We start from the raw sequence: 21,381 nt of genomic DNA, 5'->3' as shown, positions 1-21,381 counted from the left end.
TCAACTCATGCAATATATATTTCTTTAAGCACATATGTTCTTTTCACTGAAGGTGTTAATTTGAAAGGCAGTAGCTGAGGGATATATGTTGTTATCTACTCAGTGTAAAAATAGAAGGAACTGTTTATCAAGCAGTGTATCTTAGTATGTGTTATTCTATTGTAAACTGTTGGTGCTATTGTAAAAAAAAAAAAAATTGTGATTCTTCTAAAGACTCTGTAATTTCATCTTAGCAAAAATCTTTAAAGATGTCTTTAGTTAGTAATCATTAGGATAAGAGAATGCCTTTTTCAGGGCATATCACTAGTTAATGTTAGTACTGAAGTCCTATAGACTGCAGCAGTGCTTCCTACTTGCCATTTTGCCATCTCAACTCAGGATCTTATGTATAGAAGTATTTTACATGAGAAAAGAGATCATTTTTTTTTTACATTGGAATTTTACAGATTACCAGATGAAGTGTGTGTCAGTATTGTTGCCATACAAGTATACTTAAAAATCTGTCACAATCTTTTGCTGGTTCATTTTTCTTAATTATATGGGTATGATTATTGGGTGGATTGCTGTTGGTTCAACAAAACGACAGGAATCACTCTGATGAATTGATTATGTTTTGAAAATTATTTTCAGAAATAGTAAATGTAGTTTAATGCCACCTGCCTGTTTTTCCAGTGAAACCAGAAACTGAAGATTATAAATTGTAATTCTGGCAATTACAGAGTAAAGAAAAGTATGAAATGAAGTTTAATCTTGCTCAAGACTTTTACTGCTTTCTGTGTGAGTAGACATGAATGTTTTTATCAGGTTTGATTTCTTTTTGAGGACAAACATGTGCTGGAAGTGGTAACAATAGACAAGATGTTGGAAAAACTGAGGAAGTGCAATGAATTTCTGGAGATAATTCTCAAGGGACTTAATGAATACCTAGAGAAGAAGCGCCTGTTTTTCCCAAGATTCTTTTTTTTATCTAATGATGAACTCCTTGAGATTCTTTCAGAGACCAAAGATCCTACCCGGTACCGTAGTATTTAGTAGATGCATTTGTAACTCGCTGTGCATGCAGACAGGCTTGCCATATTGTTTCTCTGTTTCTCTACAAGTTGTTTTTTTTCCCCACTGACAACCATGGCGTTAAGAATGTACTAGGTTGGATTTTGTATTAGGCAAATGCAGAGTGATTTTTAATGCAAGTAATTGAATTCTTCTTTGTTTCCTAAACTAGTAACCTTTCTGTACACAGTTTTTCAGAAAATTCAAGAGTCCAATTAATAATTCATAGAGAAATTAGCATACTGTGTTGTTTTATTCCCAGTGGAAAATTGAACATCAGATAGGATCCATACGCTGCTGTTTTATTCCCATTGTTCAGATCTGATAGTGTCCAGTGCTAGGCCATGCAAGGATAAGAATTAAAATAATGAACAACCTTCTAATTACTAAGAAATATTAATGCAGTGCAATTAATAGGGTTGTTTTACTTAAATTCATTAATATTTACAATAGTTCTGTGGAAAGGTATAAATAATGAAACTTTATGCACTTTAGATGGATTAACTGTTTAAGAGAGGATCCCCATTTGTCTTTTTGTATTATATATTACAGAAGACGTAAGTAATATTGTACATCTTTAACTGGTCCTATCAAAGTTGTGCAGTGGGCATCTTGTAGATGTAATAAAAGAACTACTGTTGAGGATAATAATTTTATTAATAAGTTTAAAACTACCTTTAATTTCTTCGAAAGTATTTTTTGTGAAAAGTTAGATCTACTTTTCTAAGGTTGGAAAGGAAACAATGGCAGAAGCTGTTTAATACTAGTTTTGATTTCTAGAGTACAGCCTCACCTGAAAAAGTGATCTGAAGGAATTGCAAGAGTGGTGTTTACTGGTGTGTTAGATATTACACACATTAAAAGTAGTGAAGGAGAGACTGTGAAACTCACGCAGACCATTTCAACCTCTGAAGCTAGAGGTCAAGTTGAAAGATGGCTCCTTGAACTGGAGGCAGCTATGCTGAATTCTGTCCACAAGGTAACAAATCATAAAGCTTTTATTTTTCTCTGAAGCATGAAAAAAATAGTAAGGTGATTGATGTGTAGCTGTTCAAAGTTTGAAAGTACTTAGTTGTGGCAGTTGTGCTGTGTGTCCAGCACAGAAACAGCTACGTTTAGGACATGAGAAAATGACTCATAGAATGCAAGGAAACAGCCTCAAGTTGTGCCAGAGGAGCTTTGGCTTGCATATCAGGGAGAATTTCTTCATGGAAAAAGGGGCAATGCATTGGAATGGGCTACCCAGGACATTTAAGAAATGTGTCTGTGGTGCTGTGGGATGTGGTTTGGCGATAGAATTGGTAGTTAGGTAGGTGATTGGACTTGATCTTAGAGATCTTCTCCAACTTAAATGGTTCTGTGGTATTTTGTCCTGGTGTTGGAGTGTTGGGAGGCGTAAGCAGTAAAGTTCATGGAAACTCATGCTTGAAGTTAAGCAAATATCAAGTAGTCTGTTGAATTAAGGCATTTAGGCATAAGATCTTCTGAAGGCAGAAAGCCACCTTGATTACATGTCACTTCAACTGTAATTTGATTTGTCCTTTATCAGTGATTATAAGTAGTACCAAGTACTGATGTATTTAGGCATATTTGCTTTTGATATTTCTGGACCTCATTTCCAAATGAAGTTATTTAGTTATTCCTTAGGCTATTGTCATTTAGCCTTGATTTCTTCTGTTAACATTCACGTATACTAGAATCATTTTTTATTCTTTGCACAGCATGAGCATTAAAACCATGAATTCAGTCTGTTAAGATTATGCCCTTTAAAACAAACAACAACAACTAATCTGATATCAGTTTTCTGGATTTATAATGCTCTAAATTTCTTAAAAATGAAAATCATTTGACCCAAGGATTCTTTTGTCAGAGATCATTCTACGCTTGGGGTATTAAGGGACAAGATTGAAGAGAAAGTATGCCCTTATTTTTTAATACTCCTTTTAATGTTCCTCTTAATTCTGTCTACCTTAATCAAGATTCTGAACCCTTTTCAGATTGTATTGTTTGAGTATCCATAAGATCACATCATCACGTCATAAATTTAGCTGTCATTTTCTTTGTTTCTCTTCAATGTCAAGTGAGGTAATCAAATGTACATGCTTCTGACACTGTTGTACAGTATTACAGTTTAATTATACTAATGGTGTATCGGCAAATAGAAGTGAATAAATTCACCTGCTTGGTGCATCTAAGTAGGAAGTGGCCGAGCACCATTTGTCTGCATTCACTCTTGATTTCTAAACTTTTGTAATGATCTGAAACACATAATATTTATGTAGTTGTGGTGTCAATTCTGTAATGGGTTATTCATGCTATTCTGTGTATAAATTGTTGAAAGTAAAGAGATTTGGAAGTGCAGGACATACAGCAGATTTTCATCCAACTCGTGTTACACTGATTTTCTGAGGAGACATCTAAATTTTCTTAAGCTTTTGCCTTACTCTTACTTAGTTTTGTTAATGGAAGAAAAAAATACAAAATGTTAGGGACAGAAAGATTTTCCTAAGTTTTGATTTCATTGGGATTATCCTTAAGTGGTGTAATAACCAGATTTATCATTCTGTTACTAGAAAACATACATGAAGTTAGATATAAGTTTAAATAATATGAACTGCAAAATTCAAAGCTCTGTATTTATAGTAGAATAACTGTATTTTAAAAAGACTTTTCAGTTTGGGTTGTTCATTCTAACTAAGCTGTATTTGCACTTGTTTTCTAGTTTCATTATAGATGGAGGTAGAAAATTTTATGTTTTCAGTGCACTGAACGTGTTGTGAAATTAGTTCTCAGAAATTTTTTGTGATGGTTCATGTTATCACATTCTCATTTTTTTTAATCTTGGAGGGATTTTCTTGCAGGATGTCAGTGTCAGAGAGTTAGAGTTGAGGCTGGTTTATTTTTGATTCTTAGTACTGCAACCTAACCTAAATTCTAAAGCTAAACATTACTTATTTTCATATGTGGCTACCACATGCTTCTATCCTATGTAGGTCATTCAGGATGCAATTGAAGCTTATCCAAAAGCTCCACGTGTTGACTGGGTATGAGAGTGGCATGGACAAACTGTTCCTTGTGTATCCCAAAATTTCTGGACGATGCAGGTAGAGAGGTCTATTAGAAATGGCCAGAAGGTAAGAATATTCACTGTATATTTAAATTTTGGTGTATTTAAAATTGATGTAACACAGTGATGAATCCAACCTTTAGTTATCTTTTTGAATGAGTAGCTGCTCAGTGTAATAATTAATCCTTTTAATACCTACTTTGAAGGTACACTTGAGCTGTGATTCTTGAAGACTTTGAAGTTAATATTTTCTTTTGAATGTAGGCATGCTTCAGCACACTATCAGAATACATTCTGTATAGCTTAACATGTATATTATACGTTTCTGTGAAAACAGGTCATTGGTGTATTCAGATGCTATTAACTAGCATGGATAGTCTCTGTCTGTAACTTAGCTTAGCTTCCTACACGTTCAGTACTTGTTATAAATATGGGCTAGCACTAGCAGAGGATAAGTACCGTCTTCACTCTTGTCAAACAATGAGTGCATGATTGATACAGAACATGTTATCTGTTCGCTAGGTGGTGAGAAGAAAGGTACCGAAGGCATTGAATTAAGATTCAGGATTTGTGTTTTGCAAAATCTTTCCTCTGTTTCATCAGTAAGGATTGCTATTACCTGTTGTATTTGGAAATGTTCCAGACTCGTTACTAGATATGCGTTATCGTCTGAGGCAACTAGATTTTCATTCTCTGATGTTAGGAGAGAAAGGAGCATCAGGGTTTACATAAAACAGCATCTTTGGCACTTCATAATACTTTCTCTTACCAATTTTTGCAATGTGATGTTATGAACTGGAGAAACATCTGCAGTATTTGCGTTTTGGGGTTTTTGCTGTTCATATATAGCTGAGTTATAACACAAAAACAAACTTAAACCTACTCTTTAGTCTATATATGAAGGAGTGTTTCAAGGCCATGTAACGCTGCTTATTCACAAGCGGAAGCAATGGCTTCTGATAGTAGTGGGCATTTCAAGAAGCTTTATTTGTCAGATAGATGGGGGGAAAAATAAGCTTCTGGGTGGACAGAACTGAAGGAAAAAGAGAACAGTATTTCTAATACAAAGAATAAGTCTTGCAATGGACTAAAAGATTTGAAAAAGATTTAAAAGTAATTTGTTTTTCTAGTAGTAAGGGAGATCCTCAGTTCTCTCAGGAAAGAAGGAAAGCTTCTACATACTGCACCATTTATCTTCTCTTGGTGAAAGACTTTCAGGAAGGAGAAACAGAAATTCTAACCTTAGAGATTTTAAATCCAGCATAAAATCCAGAGACTTTAAAGCCAGCATTGTCTTAATGAGGTTGTTAGTGAATAAAGGTAAGAAGTTAAGGAATGATTAAATTCATTTGGTTTTGGGAATATTTGTTACAGAATTCTGAGCCTAGACAAGGCTCTTGTCTAGGCTATGTTAAGTCTTTTCTATACCTGGATATTCAGGGAAATCTGTCACTTCTGTAGGCTTTACTCAAAATACTTTGTACTGGTAGTTCTGCCCATCTTGCCCCAGGCCAAGAATCTTCATTTTGCCGCAGAAGGAGACTTGTATGTAGTGAAGGACTGGGAGGAGGTTTGCATCTCTTAACAGTCTGTCACAGATCTCGAACAAGGGAACTCTCAGTCTCAGAACATTCAAAATTCTTTATCTGTACCATTTCTATTTTGTACTAAAGCATATGAAACATAACAGTCACTGACCACATGAGAGGCGTTCTGTGTGACACAGCTTTATCTTGGTCGAAATAAACATTATCCTACCTACAGCATCATGTTTTGCTGACATCAAAGGCACTCTGTGAATACGGTGACAAAACACTTCTTTTTTTAACAGCTCTTCAGTGTTTTCTGGGACAGGATACCAGTCTCATTTAAGTCACTTCTTATGATTAAAAATTTACTCATATGCACATGCACACACGCAAGCATACACACAGGATTCTTTTCAACATTTTTTAGTTGTTTCCAACAGATAACTGTACAAAGGTACAAGTTTTTTATTAAAACAGATAGTGAGGTAAGATGTGTAGAAACAAAACTGTTTCATAAATTTACAGAGTAATATTTTGTGGAACGCTTTCATTTTCAGTGGAGCATATAGTCAGAAGTGCAATAGTAAAGAGTGGTACTGAAATGGGAGATGAGAACATAGTAATATCTAGGTTTTTACAAGTTTGCTTGGTGAAAGCCTGGAAAGCTTGGTGGTAAGCAAATGGTAGTAAGCAAACTTGAGTGGTGTGTTTTGGATGCTGCCTGATTGAAACTTCTGAAGCAACTCATAAAATTGAAGTGATTTTGAACTTTGTTTGCTCTTTATATTGATAAATTAAAAGTAAGCAATTCTAAGTGGATGATTTAATCAAGTTTAGTGTTTGGAAAATAATTAGCTGGGGTGAGAGATGTCAAAATAAGAAAACTTCATTGGTGGTTACTACTGCCAGAGTATGTGAAGATGAACAACATTCTAGTGTGGAGAACAATCTAAACCAGATGTAGGTAAGTTTTTCTCCAGACAAATAGCAGAAATTTCTGACTTTTCTGTAAGGATTCAGTGCAATCAAGCTTACTGTGGACCTTCAGTGAATGCAGCTTCTTGAAAGAGCATGCATTTGAGTGCAAAACATACAGACGTCTAAGTGGCAAACTCTAACTGTTTCCAGGTTCAGATGTCTTTAATTTCAGCTTAGTGAGGCACTTATCACTTCTCAGTATTGATGTAAGTGCTTTCCTTAAATTGGAACTTTCCTATTTACTGCAACCTATGAGAATGAAAAGGATTATGACTGGATTGTTCCTAACTACTGTAGAACTTAAAGTTTTTTTCTAGTATTGTGATGTTCGAAAAAGAACAGAAAATTTATTGTATACATATTAGCCAGTCGTTAAAATATGTGTCATTTTCATTTTATTAATGTGAAATTTACCAAAAGCTAAGGAGCAATTCATGTATTTCAGGAAGAAATAAGTTATGTTGTTTTGTTTCCTGAGATGTGTCACTGATGTCTCCATGTATTGTTCTGTAACATTAAAAAAACAGAATCAAATAGAAAAAAGCCCTATTGAACTATGTCTGTGAATGATAGTTTACTATTGTAATAGTGAGAAGGAATATTTTGATATAGAAAAAGAAGAGTAATATAAGGAAAAAAATCCTCATGCCTTAGACTAACCTTGCAGTTACCTAACTTGTAAAAATTGTCCCAGGCACTAGAGGATTTTCTGGAACAGAATAATAGACAGATAGAGGACATTGTCACCTTGGTGCGAGGAAAGCTGTCTAAGCAGAATCGTGTGACGCTTGGAGCACTTGTTGTGCTTGATGTTCATGCTAGGGATGTCCTTGCATCCCTAGTAAGCAAGAAAATCAAAGATGAGAATGACTTTGAATGGCTAAGTCAGCTTAGATACTACTGGGAGGTAAGTGAAACCTCTCAATCTTATTAGAAGGTAATTTCCATTCATAGCTTTTCAATTTCTGCTTGCTTGCTGATACAGAGAATAGTTACTCTGATGTGATAATTTCTGCTGATAAGAATATACCTTTGACTGATAATTCTGTGGATTGCTAACTGAAGTGTCCAGTAGCCAAATACAATCAGTTTCTAATTAAAATCTCATCACTGCTGAATCTCAGAATGTTGTCTGAATCGGCAGCAGAGATTGCTGTTGTTCAAACGCTAATTTTTATTATTAACACTATTTATTATTGTTTCTGAAGAGTAAAACATGGTTTAGGGATGACAACTGAAGATTTTAATCTCATGTCAATATTATTTTATGTGTTATTTGGAAAAATAGCAACGTTTATACTGCGTGGTGGTAGCATACAGTATATTTGCATTTGTCAAGACAGCATTTCCCAATTTACAGAAGACACTGCACCTAAAATTAAAATATGTTGTGTTGCCATGTTAGAGTCATCAAGTTGACTGCAAATTCAGCTGTTGGTCATTGGAGCTCCTGGAGCAAGTCTAGTGAAGGGCTGCTAAAATATTTATGGGACTGGAGCATCTCTGGTAAGAGGAATGGATGAAGGAATTAGGCCTGTTCAGCTTGTAGAAGGCTCGGGGAGATCTGGTCCGTGTACATAAGTATCTGAAAGGAGGATGACAAGAGGATGGGGCGAGACTGTCCTCAATGGTGTGCTCAGTAATAGGATGAGAGGAAATGGGCAGAAACTGAAACGCAGGAAGTTCTGACTGAACATGGGGAAAATGCTTTATTGTGAGGCTGACTGAGCTCTAGAACAGGTTGCCCAGGGAGACTGTTGAGTCTCCTACTCTGGAGATATTTAAAAGCTGTCTGGATACAAGCCTGCTTAGTATGCTGTAGGGGACGGAGAAGAGAGGTTGGCTTAGAATGATAGGCTGAAGTCCATCCTGCCTCAACCTTCCTGCAATCCTGAGATACAATTACTTCTGTTTGAGAAAGGCCTTCATCTTTCTAAGCAGCTGAACAAGGCCATTTTAACTCAGCAATATGGTTAGTAGGGTTTTTTTCTCTATAGAAGTTAATGGAAAAATGGTTTTGTGTTCATACTTTACTATCTCTTAAATGGTGATATTTTTATTTAATTGAACCACAAGCTGTCTCAGAGCAATGAACCAATTGTTCTAAAAGGGTTGTGCTCATCTACAAAGTTGAGGAATACTGTGTTGTCTTTTCTCTTTGTGCAATCATTTCACGTATAAAGTCTGTGCCTTATTTTCTTAGGAAGGACATCTTCAAACAAGAATGATCAATGCTGGACTGAGATATGGATATGAATATCTTGGCAATACACCTAGGCTGGTTATTACTCCACTTACAGACAGGTGCTACAGGTAAAAGCACTTGTTACTAAATGTTCTGTGCTTGCAAGAATCTACTTAGTTGAGATATTTTAGTCCTAAATTAGGTGACTCCAGGATTTTATCTTTGATGTTCTAATACGCATAATTAGAAGTGTTGTAATTGATTAGAATTCATCCTGTATGAATACTTTGATTTAAATTTCTAATAAATTTAATCTTTTGTAACACTGTGGTTAGTGATAAATGGATAGTAAGCTATGGTGTTTTTTTTTTTTTTTTTTTTTTTTTTGACTTTTAGTGAACTTAAAGCATCTCTATGTATTTGTGGGCTACAGTTACCAGGAGCACGCAAACTGTACAACCTGAGGGAAGTTTAGACATTAAACAAGTTTTGAGAGTTTCTGGGAGAAGTTGGAGCAGCTAGAAAAATAGCATAAAATTGTTACAACTTTTTTTTTTTTTTCCTTCTATTTTGTTTTCAGAACCCTATTTGGTGCTTTACATCTACATCTCGGAGGTGCTCCTGAAGGTCCTACAGGAACTGGAAAAACAGAAACGACAAAAGATTGTAGCTAAGCAGTGTGTGGTTTTTAATTGTTCCGATGGATTGGATTACATCGCGTTGGGAAAATTCTTTAAGGTTTGGAAAAGTCTTGAGGGTCCTATTTTAAATTATATGAAAATATTTTATTTGCTTTTGTAATTGAAATGTAATTTCTTCCACTTCTAGGTTGCTGTATAATGCTAGTATTGTGCATATGGGTCTGTCTCCTCCTAAGAATCCACCTGAAATATCAAAGTGTTTTCTCTGTGCTTTAGGAATGAAACATACCGTAACGATTTTATTTGTTCAATATAGATGCCATTTAGATTAATACATTTTTAGTAGCTGATTGCAAATTTAGTTTGGTTTGGGATTTAATTTAAACTCTAAATAAACTAGTAAGAACCATTGTATTAAACAAATCAAGCATATTTATGTTGCTATTGGCCTGAGTAGACAGCTCTGTATTATGAAAATATATTCTGAATGGTATATGTGCCATTCCAAACAGTATCCTATTCCTCATTGAAATGGTACAAAAATAGAGCATTTCTGCTTTTCTCTCTGGCGTTATTCTTCCCATTTGTGTTAAATGACAGAACCGCATGGCATGGCTTCAAGATTTGACGTGAGAAAAATTCAAACAAATAAGCAAAGCAATTTTATTTTTTTTACCTGTAAAACAATTAAAGCAAAATTCTGTGTCTTAAATAGGAGTTTGTAGAACAACTATTACCAAATCACAAGATTCAATCTAGACACAATATGTACAGCAGAGATGGTACAGTGGCATTTAGGGAACATATAGAAAAAAGAACTATAAATTAATGAGAACTGTAGGAAAAGAGAATTGCTCTTCGGTTATAGTTTGGGTCATGCTGTAGTTCGTTGTTGAAAGACAGTCATTTTTGTTCATGCTGTAAACAAAATAGTTAATTTTAGCCCTGCAGAATTCCTTATGTTCCCTATTGTCTTTGTGACCCGCATCAGGTATAAAAATGAACAAAAAAGAATGAGTAGGTTTTTTGGAGGCCTGTTTAGAGGTGAAAATTTCCCCCTTGTCCAGTTCCAAAATGCTGACATTAAAGGTAAGCCATGCAAAACGTATGTATTTGATAGCACTTTGCCTATGAGTGAAGAAACAGGATTTCAGTTTACATGGTACAGGTTTTGTGTCTTTTTCCCTAAGCAAACTTTTAAAATTTCTGTAATTCTTTTGGGTGATTTCTGCTATTTGGAGTGAGTTTGAGTAGACCTTAGTGCCCTAAATCATGGATCTAAGTGCTGTCTTTGCACAGTAAAACTTTTTCTCATTACTGAATTGTTTTGTTCAGCATTGATATGTTCAAAATAAATGGGCACCAATCAATTAATCTGATGCCTGTCTCTTCTAGGGTTTGTTATCTTGTGGAGCATGGGCTTGCTTTGATGAATTCAACAGAATTGATTTGGAAGTGCTTTCTGTGGTTGCTCAGCAGATTTTTACTATCCAAAGAGGTAAACTATTACTTTTAACTATAACTTTGTTTTATGTATGACGAAGACTAGAGATGAAAAAAAAAAAAAAAAAAAAAAAAAGTTTAACAATGACAGAAGTGTGCTTTTATTTTATTTTATTTTATTTTCCTTTACAGGCATTAATTCAGGACCTGACACTTTAGTATTTGAAGGAACTGAATTGAAACTTAACCCCGCATGTGCTGTCTTCGTTACCATGAATCCTGGCTATGCCAGGCGTTCAGAGCTCCCTGACAATCTTAAGGTATTGTAACATTTGGCATTTTAATCTTTTTAATAGTTAACACAGGAAGTGGAAAAAAAAAAAAAAAAGCTTTTTGCCAAATAAAAAAATTAAGAATATTTAATATCAGTTACCTTCGAGTCTTTTAAACTGCTTGTTTAATTACAGTAGCATAAAAATAATCTCTGAAAAAGAAGTTATTAAAGAAAATTAGATTTAACAATAGAAATAAGCTACGTATAAATATGTGGGGAAATTGTTGAGTGATTTAAGGCCTATCAGTCTGTCAGGATTAAAAAAAAAAAGCGCTGATTAAAAAAAACTAACAATAAAAGCTTAATGTTTCTTTACTACGTGCTTGAAAGTTCTAAAAATAAGAGGAACACTTCACAGTTTATAAAAAGTGTTAGGTTAATGCTGAATCTATAACTGATCTTTGACTAATTTCTTTTTACTTCTGACCAACAATCAAGGTAACATCTGATGGGACTTGGAGTTTTTTCAATATGAGAGATTTCTGTCTTCTGTAAGTTCATTATTGAGTGATTGTTTCAAGAGTGCTGCATCCTTTCTCACCCCTTAAATACAGTTGTCATACATCCATAGCAAGAAAATAAATCTGAACACAGATATTGATAAATTGATAATGTATAAATTGATAATGTGTGAATATTACTCAGAACCATTTGGGAAGTTTACTCATTAACCCATACCTTGAATAGAAGGTTCAAAAACATTAATTCTGTAAGTGAAAAAGGATAATTTGGAAAACTTTTCGATGAATTATGAAAAGCAACAAAACTTTGATCTGTTTGAAACTATTCTGATACTTGTTCGGTTAAAATATGGTAAAATTGAAGCACTGGCTACAGCTAAACAATGCTAGTAGATGAGTCTGAGAGCAGCACCTTGTTTATGGTACTTGAATTTCACTCCCTATTCCTTCTAAAGCTTGTGGCATTTTGTGTTGTAATTTTGTTGTTGTTGTTAATCTTGAATGAAGAAGAGCTATAAGCATGAATAGTCATAATTGTAAAATATTGCTGAATAGTTAGGGAAAACTGTTAACATATTACAGTGTAGACATAATAATAATGGTAGCTGACTTCAATCGGCTCCTGCTTTATTAAAGAAATAATGGAAACGTATTTTAGGTAATTGCAGAAAAAGTTGTATACAATAATGTGTAATTTTTCCTGTTGTGATTTTTTTCATTCATGTATTTAATGGGCTTTCTTTGGAACGGTAGCTATGATGGTTCCTGATTATGCCATGATTGCAGAGATAGTTCTGTATTCTTGCGGTTTTGTTTCTGCACGACCTCTATCTGTAAAAATTGTGGCTACGTACCGTCTGTGTCTGAGCAGTTGTCGTCCCAGCACCATTATGATTATGGAATGAGAGCTGTGAAGTCAGTACTTACTGCTGCTGGCAACCTGAAGGTAAATGATTTCTTAGATTTTTTTTGTTTCCCAGAAATTTACTCAGTAGTGCAGCTCTTTCATGATAAAAGGTGCACAGTTCTGTATAATGGCAAGTACACACTCAGTGATGAACATTAAAATGAAAAGGGTATATTTTAGGCTGCAAACCTGAAAAAACCCTCAAACCTAAAAGCAGAATTCAAGAAGTTTGTGATCTGATCACCAACTTAAAGGGTTGGCAAGCCCATTAAGTGTATTGGTTATCTTTCAAGAATTCTAGTTCAGTGCAGATTTAGTGACTTGTATTTGTCATGTTGGCTGCTGTTCTGCGTTATTTTCTTTACACCCTTAGATGCTTTTGCCATAATATGTTAACACCTTCCAATAGCTCACTGGATAGTCTGCCAAGTGTGACTCCAGTTTCTCTCCACTTCTTAAGAAAAACTGTTTAGGATACAGTATTTTATTTTGATGTGCGTTATGAATGAATGACATCAAAGGCCTCCTTCCTCCTCCTCCTCCCCCCACCCCCCCGAAAAAAAAAAAAGAAAAACCAACAAAAAAAACAATGCATTACCAGCAAAAGAAACTGAAGCAAAAAAGTAAACGAGCTGTATATCGTGGCAAAATATGCTTACGGTGAACACATCTCTATGCAAGCTTTTAGACTTTCCATTTTGAAAGCAAAAGGTCTACTCAGAACAGGGAAAATTTGTTCTTTATATGAAGAAAATAAACCCATATTAAAAAGCAAGAATTTAATGCTTTAGGACAAAGTACAGTTTGTAATAATACCTGTAACTGGGCATAAAATAAAGTTCAGTTGGCTTGAATATAGAAAGCCACTGTAATGTCCCTGATATCAAAGTATAAAAGTACATCCAGAATGTATTTTATTGTTTGTGGACCTGAACTTGCCAAAAAATTACACAGATGCACAACAGGAGCTGTTCGGTCAAACAGACGTTTAACATTGGCTTTCCAAAACTAATTACATAAAGCTATTTAATATCTTTTTTAGCTGAAATATCCATTGGAAGATGAAGAAATTTTGCTACTTAGATCCATTACAGATGTCACCATTTACCACTTTTTGAGGTAAAAAAAATGCATATTTTCACTAATGTTAAAAAAACTTGTTAAAAATGCTAATATTATATAACAGATTTATCAGAGTAGTAGTCCAAATATTTCAGTTAGTTATTTTTAAACAGTCTTAGCTGTTCCTTCATAGCAAAGACACTGACCATACGAGCCTACTGTTCATATTTCTGTTAACTAGTCTTTGGTTATTGAGAAAGGAAAAAGCTTTTTCCGCTTTCTAAAAGCAACTTCTGTAAAATAGTTAGACAAAAGCTGATCAATTAGGTAACAAACCCTTTATTCTATACGCACATAAACATGAAAAAGGCTCATGAAATAAATATCAGTAATAAATTAAGTTTTGGCTCAGACAAGGTTATGTGACATTCACAAATATTTTTATCAAAATAGATATTAGTTTGCCTAAATTTTAAAGGACAAATCATTGATTGCATGAGTTTCAAACGTAATGACAGTAGAAATAAGTATGCTTTTCAACCAATTGTTTGAATAGGGTATTACCTCTGATTTGTTTCCTGGTGTGAAGCTGCCAAAACCAGACTACAATGACCTGTTGGAAGCCATCAAAACGAACTGTGTTGCTATGAATTTGCAAATGACTGATGTATTTACTATGAAGATCCTGCAGGTATATGAGATGATGATCGTGCGTCATGGCTTTATGATAGTTGGAGAGCCTTTTGGTGGAAAAACTTGTGCGTATCGAGTTCTGGCAGGAGCACTGGGGGACGTATGCGAGAAGGTATCTAGACACTTTTTATAAATATTTCTTGTGAAATCTGTTTTCAAACAAATTTAAAAAAAAAAAAAAATTGCGTTTGTACAAAATACAGAATTTACCCCAGGGTCTCTAGGCAAGCGTAAGGGAAAACTGAACAGAATTTGATTGAGAAGCTGTCCTTTCGAACTTAAGGAGGGTTCATTCCTGAAGTGGTTTTTACTCACCTAATCTCTGATTTGTGCAATATTACATCTCATCTTTAGTCACGAGGAGACAAGAAAAGAATCAGTTGAAGTTAATAAAAAATAAAATTGATACGTTTGACTGGTTTAAGTAAAAACAAAACACAGCCAAACCGAAAGAACCCTGTGTGTAGTGGTGTTTTGATGTCAATCTCAGAAATTTACCCAAATGGTCATACTTATTCCTTTGCAAAACATGGGATAAATGAAACAAAGACAGGACTTGACCTGTTTTCATCCACGCAAGTTTAAGTACAGTTCTTGGGTATCTTAACTGACTGCCTAATGTCCAATTCACTAACATTTAAATTAAGTAAAATCCATTTTTATATATCAAGCCACTGTTCAGAGTTGAAATTATACTTCCAGCTGCATGCAATAAAGTTGGGAGATTTGTTTTTATGCACTTGTATTCCATCTTTGAAATGTAATATTTATGATATCTTTCCTTCTCTAACCTGATATAAGTTTTATGAAGATTTAATAGATATGTAAAATTCAAAATAAACCATACGATATAACTAATGTTTAATGTTAACACTTTTGTACCTGCAGGGGCTGATGGAAGAAAACGAAGTTCAGATCACAGTTTTAAATCCCAAATCCATAACAATGGGTCAGCTATATGGACAGTTTGATCCAGTTTCACATGGTCAGATGGCATCCTAGCAGTGAGTTTCAGAGCAGTTGCTTCTTCTCAGGTAAGCACGAACAGAGTTAAAGTATTATTGGAAACAACCTTTCAGTACATGCGTTTCAAGGTATGTTCACAACAATTGTAGGGTTAATAAGCTTAATTATCTGAATGCAGAGACTACGGATTGTTTTAGTTCTGCTTTGCTCCTTGCAAGTGACTTTCTGGGTGCTGGTAAATTGAGATTTGTGTTTCAGGAGTCCTTATGTAAAAAGAAATTTTGTTATAGTTCTTTGCATCTGTTAGAGATAAATGAATATTTAATCCTTATGCTACGTTGTCCTTCCTTATTTTGTCTTGTTTGGAATAAAATCTCCAAAATTTATGTATATGGTAATTTTGATGTTAGTTTTGGTGTTAATTTTGGATGAAACTGATTCCTGAGAGTGGCTTAAGTCTGAACTTCCATTAAAGTCCATTGAAACATTTTGACTGAGTATAATAAAAGAAGGCTGAGGGATTTGGGGCTGTTCAACCTGGAAAAGAGAAGGCTCCAGGGAGACGTGAGAGTGGCCTTCCAGAATCCGAAGGGGGGGCTTTAAGAAGAAAGGTGACAGACTCTTTAGCAGGGGCTGTTGAGACAGTATATGGAGTAATGATCTGAAGCTAAAAGCAGGGGAGATTTAGACGGGATATAAGGAAGAAGGTTTTTACAATAAGGGTGGTGAGGCACAGGAACAGGTACTGTGGGTTAAATCCTGATGCTATCCATCTTTCTGGGAGACTATCAAAGCCTAGTAAGTAATGGAACTGTAGCAATATAATGGTCCTGTTGTTGGTGAAATTAGGGAAATTTCCGAATCAGCTTTTCTCATTGCATTCTATCTAGACCCATGGTAAAATACTTTATATTTGAGGAAAAAAGCTTTTAACTCTTCAGAGATTAAACAAAGTAATTACTGCATTTTTAACTGAGATTCTCTAAATAATTCCTAAGAGAGAAGCCATTCCTCCATCGTGTCTTTTTGTATAGAGTTTTGCTTTTGTTTATTCATGCCCTCAGCACAAAACCTGTGTGCAATCATTTTGCAGAGGGCGAGTCTTGAAAGTTATATAAGCAGACAAATAAGTTAAGTCTCATGTTTTTAAGCTGTTATTTTCTTTTCCTTTTGTATCATTAAATTAACTGTAGTAAATTAAGTTACCTAGTAAGGATTATGTAACCTACCTCAATTTTTAAGTTACTATTCTGAAATAATAATAATAATTAAAAAAAACAATAAATCACAAGGCATTCATTTGTAATGAAGAATATGGTAAGTTTTTACTGCCCAGTTAACTTTGAGAGTGGTACTTAAGAATGTGGTGTTTTCTTGGGATTCGATATTGGTAAAAAGACTGAAAGAAATGTTATCATTGAGTTACATTTCTCTCCAGTTTTTGTATATTGTCACTGTTATATTTTCATTGTCTTAACTGAGAAGTAGAATGTTATTTCTGCTAAAAAGATTGTGAAGTCTAAAAGCTCCAACATCTATTGATGAGAGATTAAGCTGCTCACTAGAGACATTAATTTATATGCAGTATTGCACTGTAGCCATGTCCAAGAGGATGACTTCAAACCTTGCAATTTTACCTATGTGTGGGTAAGAAATGAGTCCCTTTCAGTCTTACTTAAAAGGATGACTTTGATCCATATTTCCTGCAGAGATTGCATTTAAACTAATAAAGAAGAGGCTTTGGAAGGTATCTAGCATTATAAAATAAGATTAATCTTGACCATAAAACTTATTTTTACATTTTTTTCCTATGCCGTTTGAAGGCAATATTCCTGGGTACTCCTCAAAACTAAGCAAAACTATTCTGACTTGTGGCTGCTTTTTTTTGTTTGGGCTAGTACAGGCTTTATAAATCAACTCCTAATAATTCAATGAAATGTTTTGCTTGTACAAATACTAACATACTGAATTTGTGTAATATATTGTTTTGATTATTTGGGTGTTTTTTAGAATCCATGAAAATATTTGTAAAGCAAAGTAGAAATTTTTCTCTGACAAATAAGATTCACTGTTGTTTATACTGGTTTATCTGATGAAATATGATTGAAGTGTTATCTTACAGATAAATTACTTCTTTTTCATTGTGAATTAAATAAAAAATGGTATAAATTGTTTAATTGCTATTTGCTAGATTGCTTTAAAGTTTGTCTAGGTATGTATTTTAATTTTCTCCTCAATTCTTCCAGAATTTCCTTTTAAATAATTTGAATAAAGAAGTCTATAAGCCACTGCTCATTAACTTTTCAACACAAACTACAGCAGCTCAGACTCAGAGTATTATCATGTCGTAATATTATAATGTCAAAGCTGGATAGAAGGAGAAAAGGAATTTTTGGGCCTCCTCTAGGGAAAAGAATAGTAACTGATATGTTTCTAGATGCAGGTGTTTAAATGCAAACAAATATATGAATGTGTTATTTTTGCAACTGACTGCAACCGATATCAAGAAAGGTTGATAAATCCCCAGTTCTAATTCTTCTCATTTATTTGCAGAAGTTTCCAATCTTATTTCTGTCTTTCACTAGTAATATGCATCTCATTTTAATCAACTGAAAAGATGTTACAATACAGATATGTGATATGAACAACAGTGATCAGCATATCATATTTCCCCCTCAGTGTTTAGTGATACTGTGCTTTAGATAAGAGTTCTGTACGGGTGAGGTGCTGCTGACAGCACGTAACTCTTGAGTGTTGCTGTTTCTGAGTTTTATATAAATCAAACAGTGGAATTACCAAGGGTTTGTCATTGGCTTGATAGTCTAAGTGAAGTTTGAAGCTTTCCTGGCTCTTCTTGCCTCTGGAGTTTTTATGGGAAAAGGCATGTCAGTGGTGCAGAAGGATTAAGTAGCAAGTACTATTTTGCACTCTTATTAAATGCTCTCAGATACAAGAAAAGAAATACAGATTTTCTGTCTTCCGTACATTTTGGAATGGCTTTAGAATTGCCACGGTTTCTATTGTGGCTGTTTGTTTTTATTTAACTTGGCAGCAAATCCAGTAAGACCTTTGTGATGATTCTCAGAAGACTGTACTTGTGTACTATTCCAAGTCAGCAAAATCAATAAATACAAAATTCTTTTGTTTTCCTTTTCAGGTTGTATTTGTAGATGATGTTAACATGCCAGCCCGAGAGGTCTATGGTGCTCAACCTCCTGTTGAATTACTACGACAGTGGTTAGATCACTGGAATTGGTATGACCTTAAAGATTGCTCAATGATTGCTTGTAGATATTCAGATCGTTTGTGCAATGGGGCCACCAGGTAAGAGACATATATTATACATTTTTTTCTCTCTTTTCTTGGTTTCCAAATGCTAAATTCTTATTGCTTTAGTTTTGGCCATCGTGGCTATGAATAGGACTCAGGGAATGCTTTCCTTGCAGAAAATATGAACAGCAGTCAAATTAAAGTGGTCGAGGAGCAGCAAATTGACTGCACAAGTCAAACGGGAGGAGATAATGCTTTGCAGGAAGACAAGAGCGTATCTGAACAGTATTTTTGAAAATGTTTTGGGCTAATGAAGCCTTGTTTGAAACTTTTTTTAAAAAGCACCAAGTGGAGATCTGCAACAGATAAGCCTTACTTTTCTTGGCAGAAAGATGAAGTAATCGCATGATGTCAGGAGATCATCTTTCTCATAGCCTGTGTACGTGCAGGCTATATATATATGTAGTGTGCTCCAACAGTAATGCCTCCTGTTTATTTCTATGGAAATCAAAACAGATGCAAAGAGCACTACAACACTGATATAGGAAATCCTGACGTACAAAACACTGCTGTTCAGTGCAGTTACTACCATTATCTGTGCATTTTTGCCAGCAATGGGAAAGAACCCGTATGTTACGTTTGTAAGCAAATCTGCATCAGTAGAGAGGACAGGCTGACACTGCTGCTGAAACACACAACCCACCACTTCACTGTGCTCACATCCACTGTTTGATTACCATAAATGTTCTGTAAGCATCAATGAATGTCAATGGACCCATTCTTTTTTTCCTGCATGGAGGAGTTCAGTGACATACCATTGCTTCATATGCTCTTCCACATCAGATGCTATTGTCAGAGTGCCATCTGTTGCATGGCAACAACATACAATGGAATATTAGTTGACAGATTCATCCTTTACTCCCATGCTACCAATATATGCCTATGCTGCTATGGGCAAACATAATAAAATGGAAGACATTACTTCCAGAAAAGTCTCTTAGCTGCAGCTCCGCATTCCATCAACTCCCTCCACCTTCTTCAGGGTTTTTTACATCATATCATGTGGTATGGAATATCCTCTGTCCATTTTAGGTGAGCTATACCAGTTCTGTCTCCTCTCAACTTCTTGTGTGCCCTTAGTCCCCCTCAATAGTAGGACGATATGAGAAGCTGAGAAACTGAAATGTCCTTGACTCTGTGCAGCACTGGTCAGCAACAGCTAAAACGCTGATGTTATCAACACTGTATTTTCTCCTGAAGGCAAAACACAGCATTATACCAGACATTGTGAGGAAAAAAGAGAAAATCAACTTCCAACTGAAACTAGGACAGCAGTGTTCAACCACAAAGCACTTTATCTAAATGATTAGTCTGTGGAGCTGAACAGAGGGGGAAACTGTGAAAGAAAAGCCCAGCTTAATTGCGCATCTTACTTTTTCAAAATTATTTTTTACTTTGGCAGAATTTTGGAGGCACTTTTTCTGTAAAACCTCTCTTTGTTCCTATCTTGAGCTTTTTTGCGTGGAGATGCTTTCTAAATCAAGAACATACATGTAAAGTCTATGATAAAGTCTTTCTTCTTCTACAGAAGTGTGGTTAAAATAAGTTCAAGTCTATCTGTCTGTAACTTGACCATTTCAGTCTTTGTTTTGTATACTATTTATTGCAAGAGAACACCATGAATACTTTTACTAGCCTGTTGCTTTCATTAAGTTTATGACATGGTGCAGTACTTTTTGTCATGGCACTGCTAGTTGAATGAATGATGAAGATTGAAAAAATATTGCTAGGCTTTTTCTGTTTTACTCTGTCTTCTTCTGTCATTTACAATAGCACTGCTCTCTAATACATAGGTGGCGGTGGAAACCCAGTAACACCACGATTCTAGCGACACTTCAATAAAATCACCATTAATGAGTTTTATGATGAATCCATGTACACGATTTTTTCAAGAATCTTAGACTGGCATCTGACTATATGGTAAGAGATCTTTTTGTATGTAGAAAAATCAAAATAATTTAATTATGTTATGGGAAAATTTGAAATATACATCTGTAGGAACTTTGTGTTGTAAAGAAATGAACGTATTTTATATCCTTTGCATTTTGTTGTATTCATTACTTCAACTGAGGTGGTGATCATGCTAAAATAGTGAACTTATTCTTCTGAAGATCCCAACAAAGTTCTAGATTAGCTGAGCCTAATTAAGTTAGTTGAGACATCTCTGTAGTACCGTATTATTTGATGTATAAAAACAATTAGATTCGTAATTGTTCAAAGAACAGAACCAGAATCTATTCTTAAATTTCCCATTGTTCAAGAAGGTTTATTCTTTCTTCAATCTTTCACTGCTGAATAATTTTAAATTGTGTTATTAGATTTTTTAATATTTTTATTGATTCAACATCCGTTTTTCTACCCATTCTAACAGCTACGTCTCAGAAAATTGTAATATCCTGTTTCTAGACTAGGTTGATGCTTGACAGCTTCTGACCCTTTGAGAAGGGAGATTGAAAGAAGACAGCAAGGGCTGTTAGACCAACTTTTCTGTTGCCGTTGTTAGTTGCAAAAATCTAGGGTAAAAATCTGGGGAGGAAAGGGTATAATTGCTTATGTCTGACCTTAGGCAATTTTTCCAGCATGTTCCATGGTTGCTAGTTTTGATTCACAGACAAGGTTAATCTTTTAATCTAGTCAGGGAACTGATATTTTTTAAGCTGCCCACGAGGAAGTATAACTCCATTCTGTGCTGGTGGGACCTCACCTGCAGCACTGCGTTCAGATTGGAGTCCTCC

At 34.8% G+C, this 21,381-nt stretch overlaps 1 pseudogene; it reads left to right on the top strand.

Moving 5' to 3' along the window:
* LOC128076830 (dynein axonemal heavy chain 7-like) overlaps nucleotides 1-21,381 on the top strand; it is a 67,072-nt pseudogene that overhangs the window by 7,079 nt on the left and 38,612 nt on the right.

This window comes from Tympanuchus pallidicinctus, unplaced genomic scaffold (assembly GCF_026119805.1).
Source record: "Tympanuchus pallidicinctus isolate F22 unplaced genomic scaffold, pur_lepc_1.0 scaffold15, whole genome shotgun sequence".
NCBI lineage: Eukaryota > Metazoa > Chordata > Aves > Galliformes > Phasianidae > Tympanuchus > Tympanuchus pallidicinctus.
The sequence above is the reverse complement of the archived record's forward strand: the minus strand, read 5'-3'. Positions and strand labels throughout refer to the sequence as shown.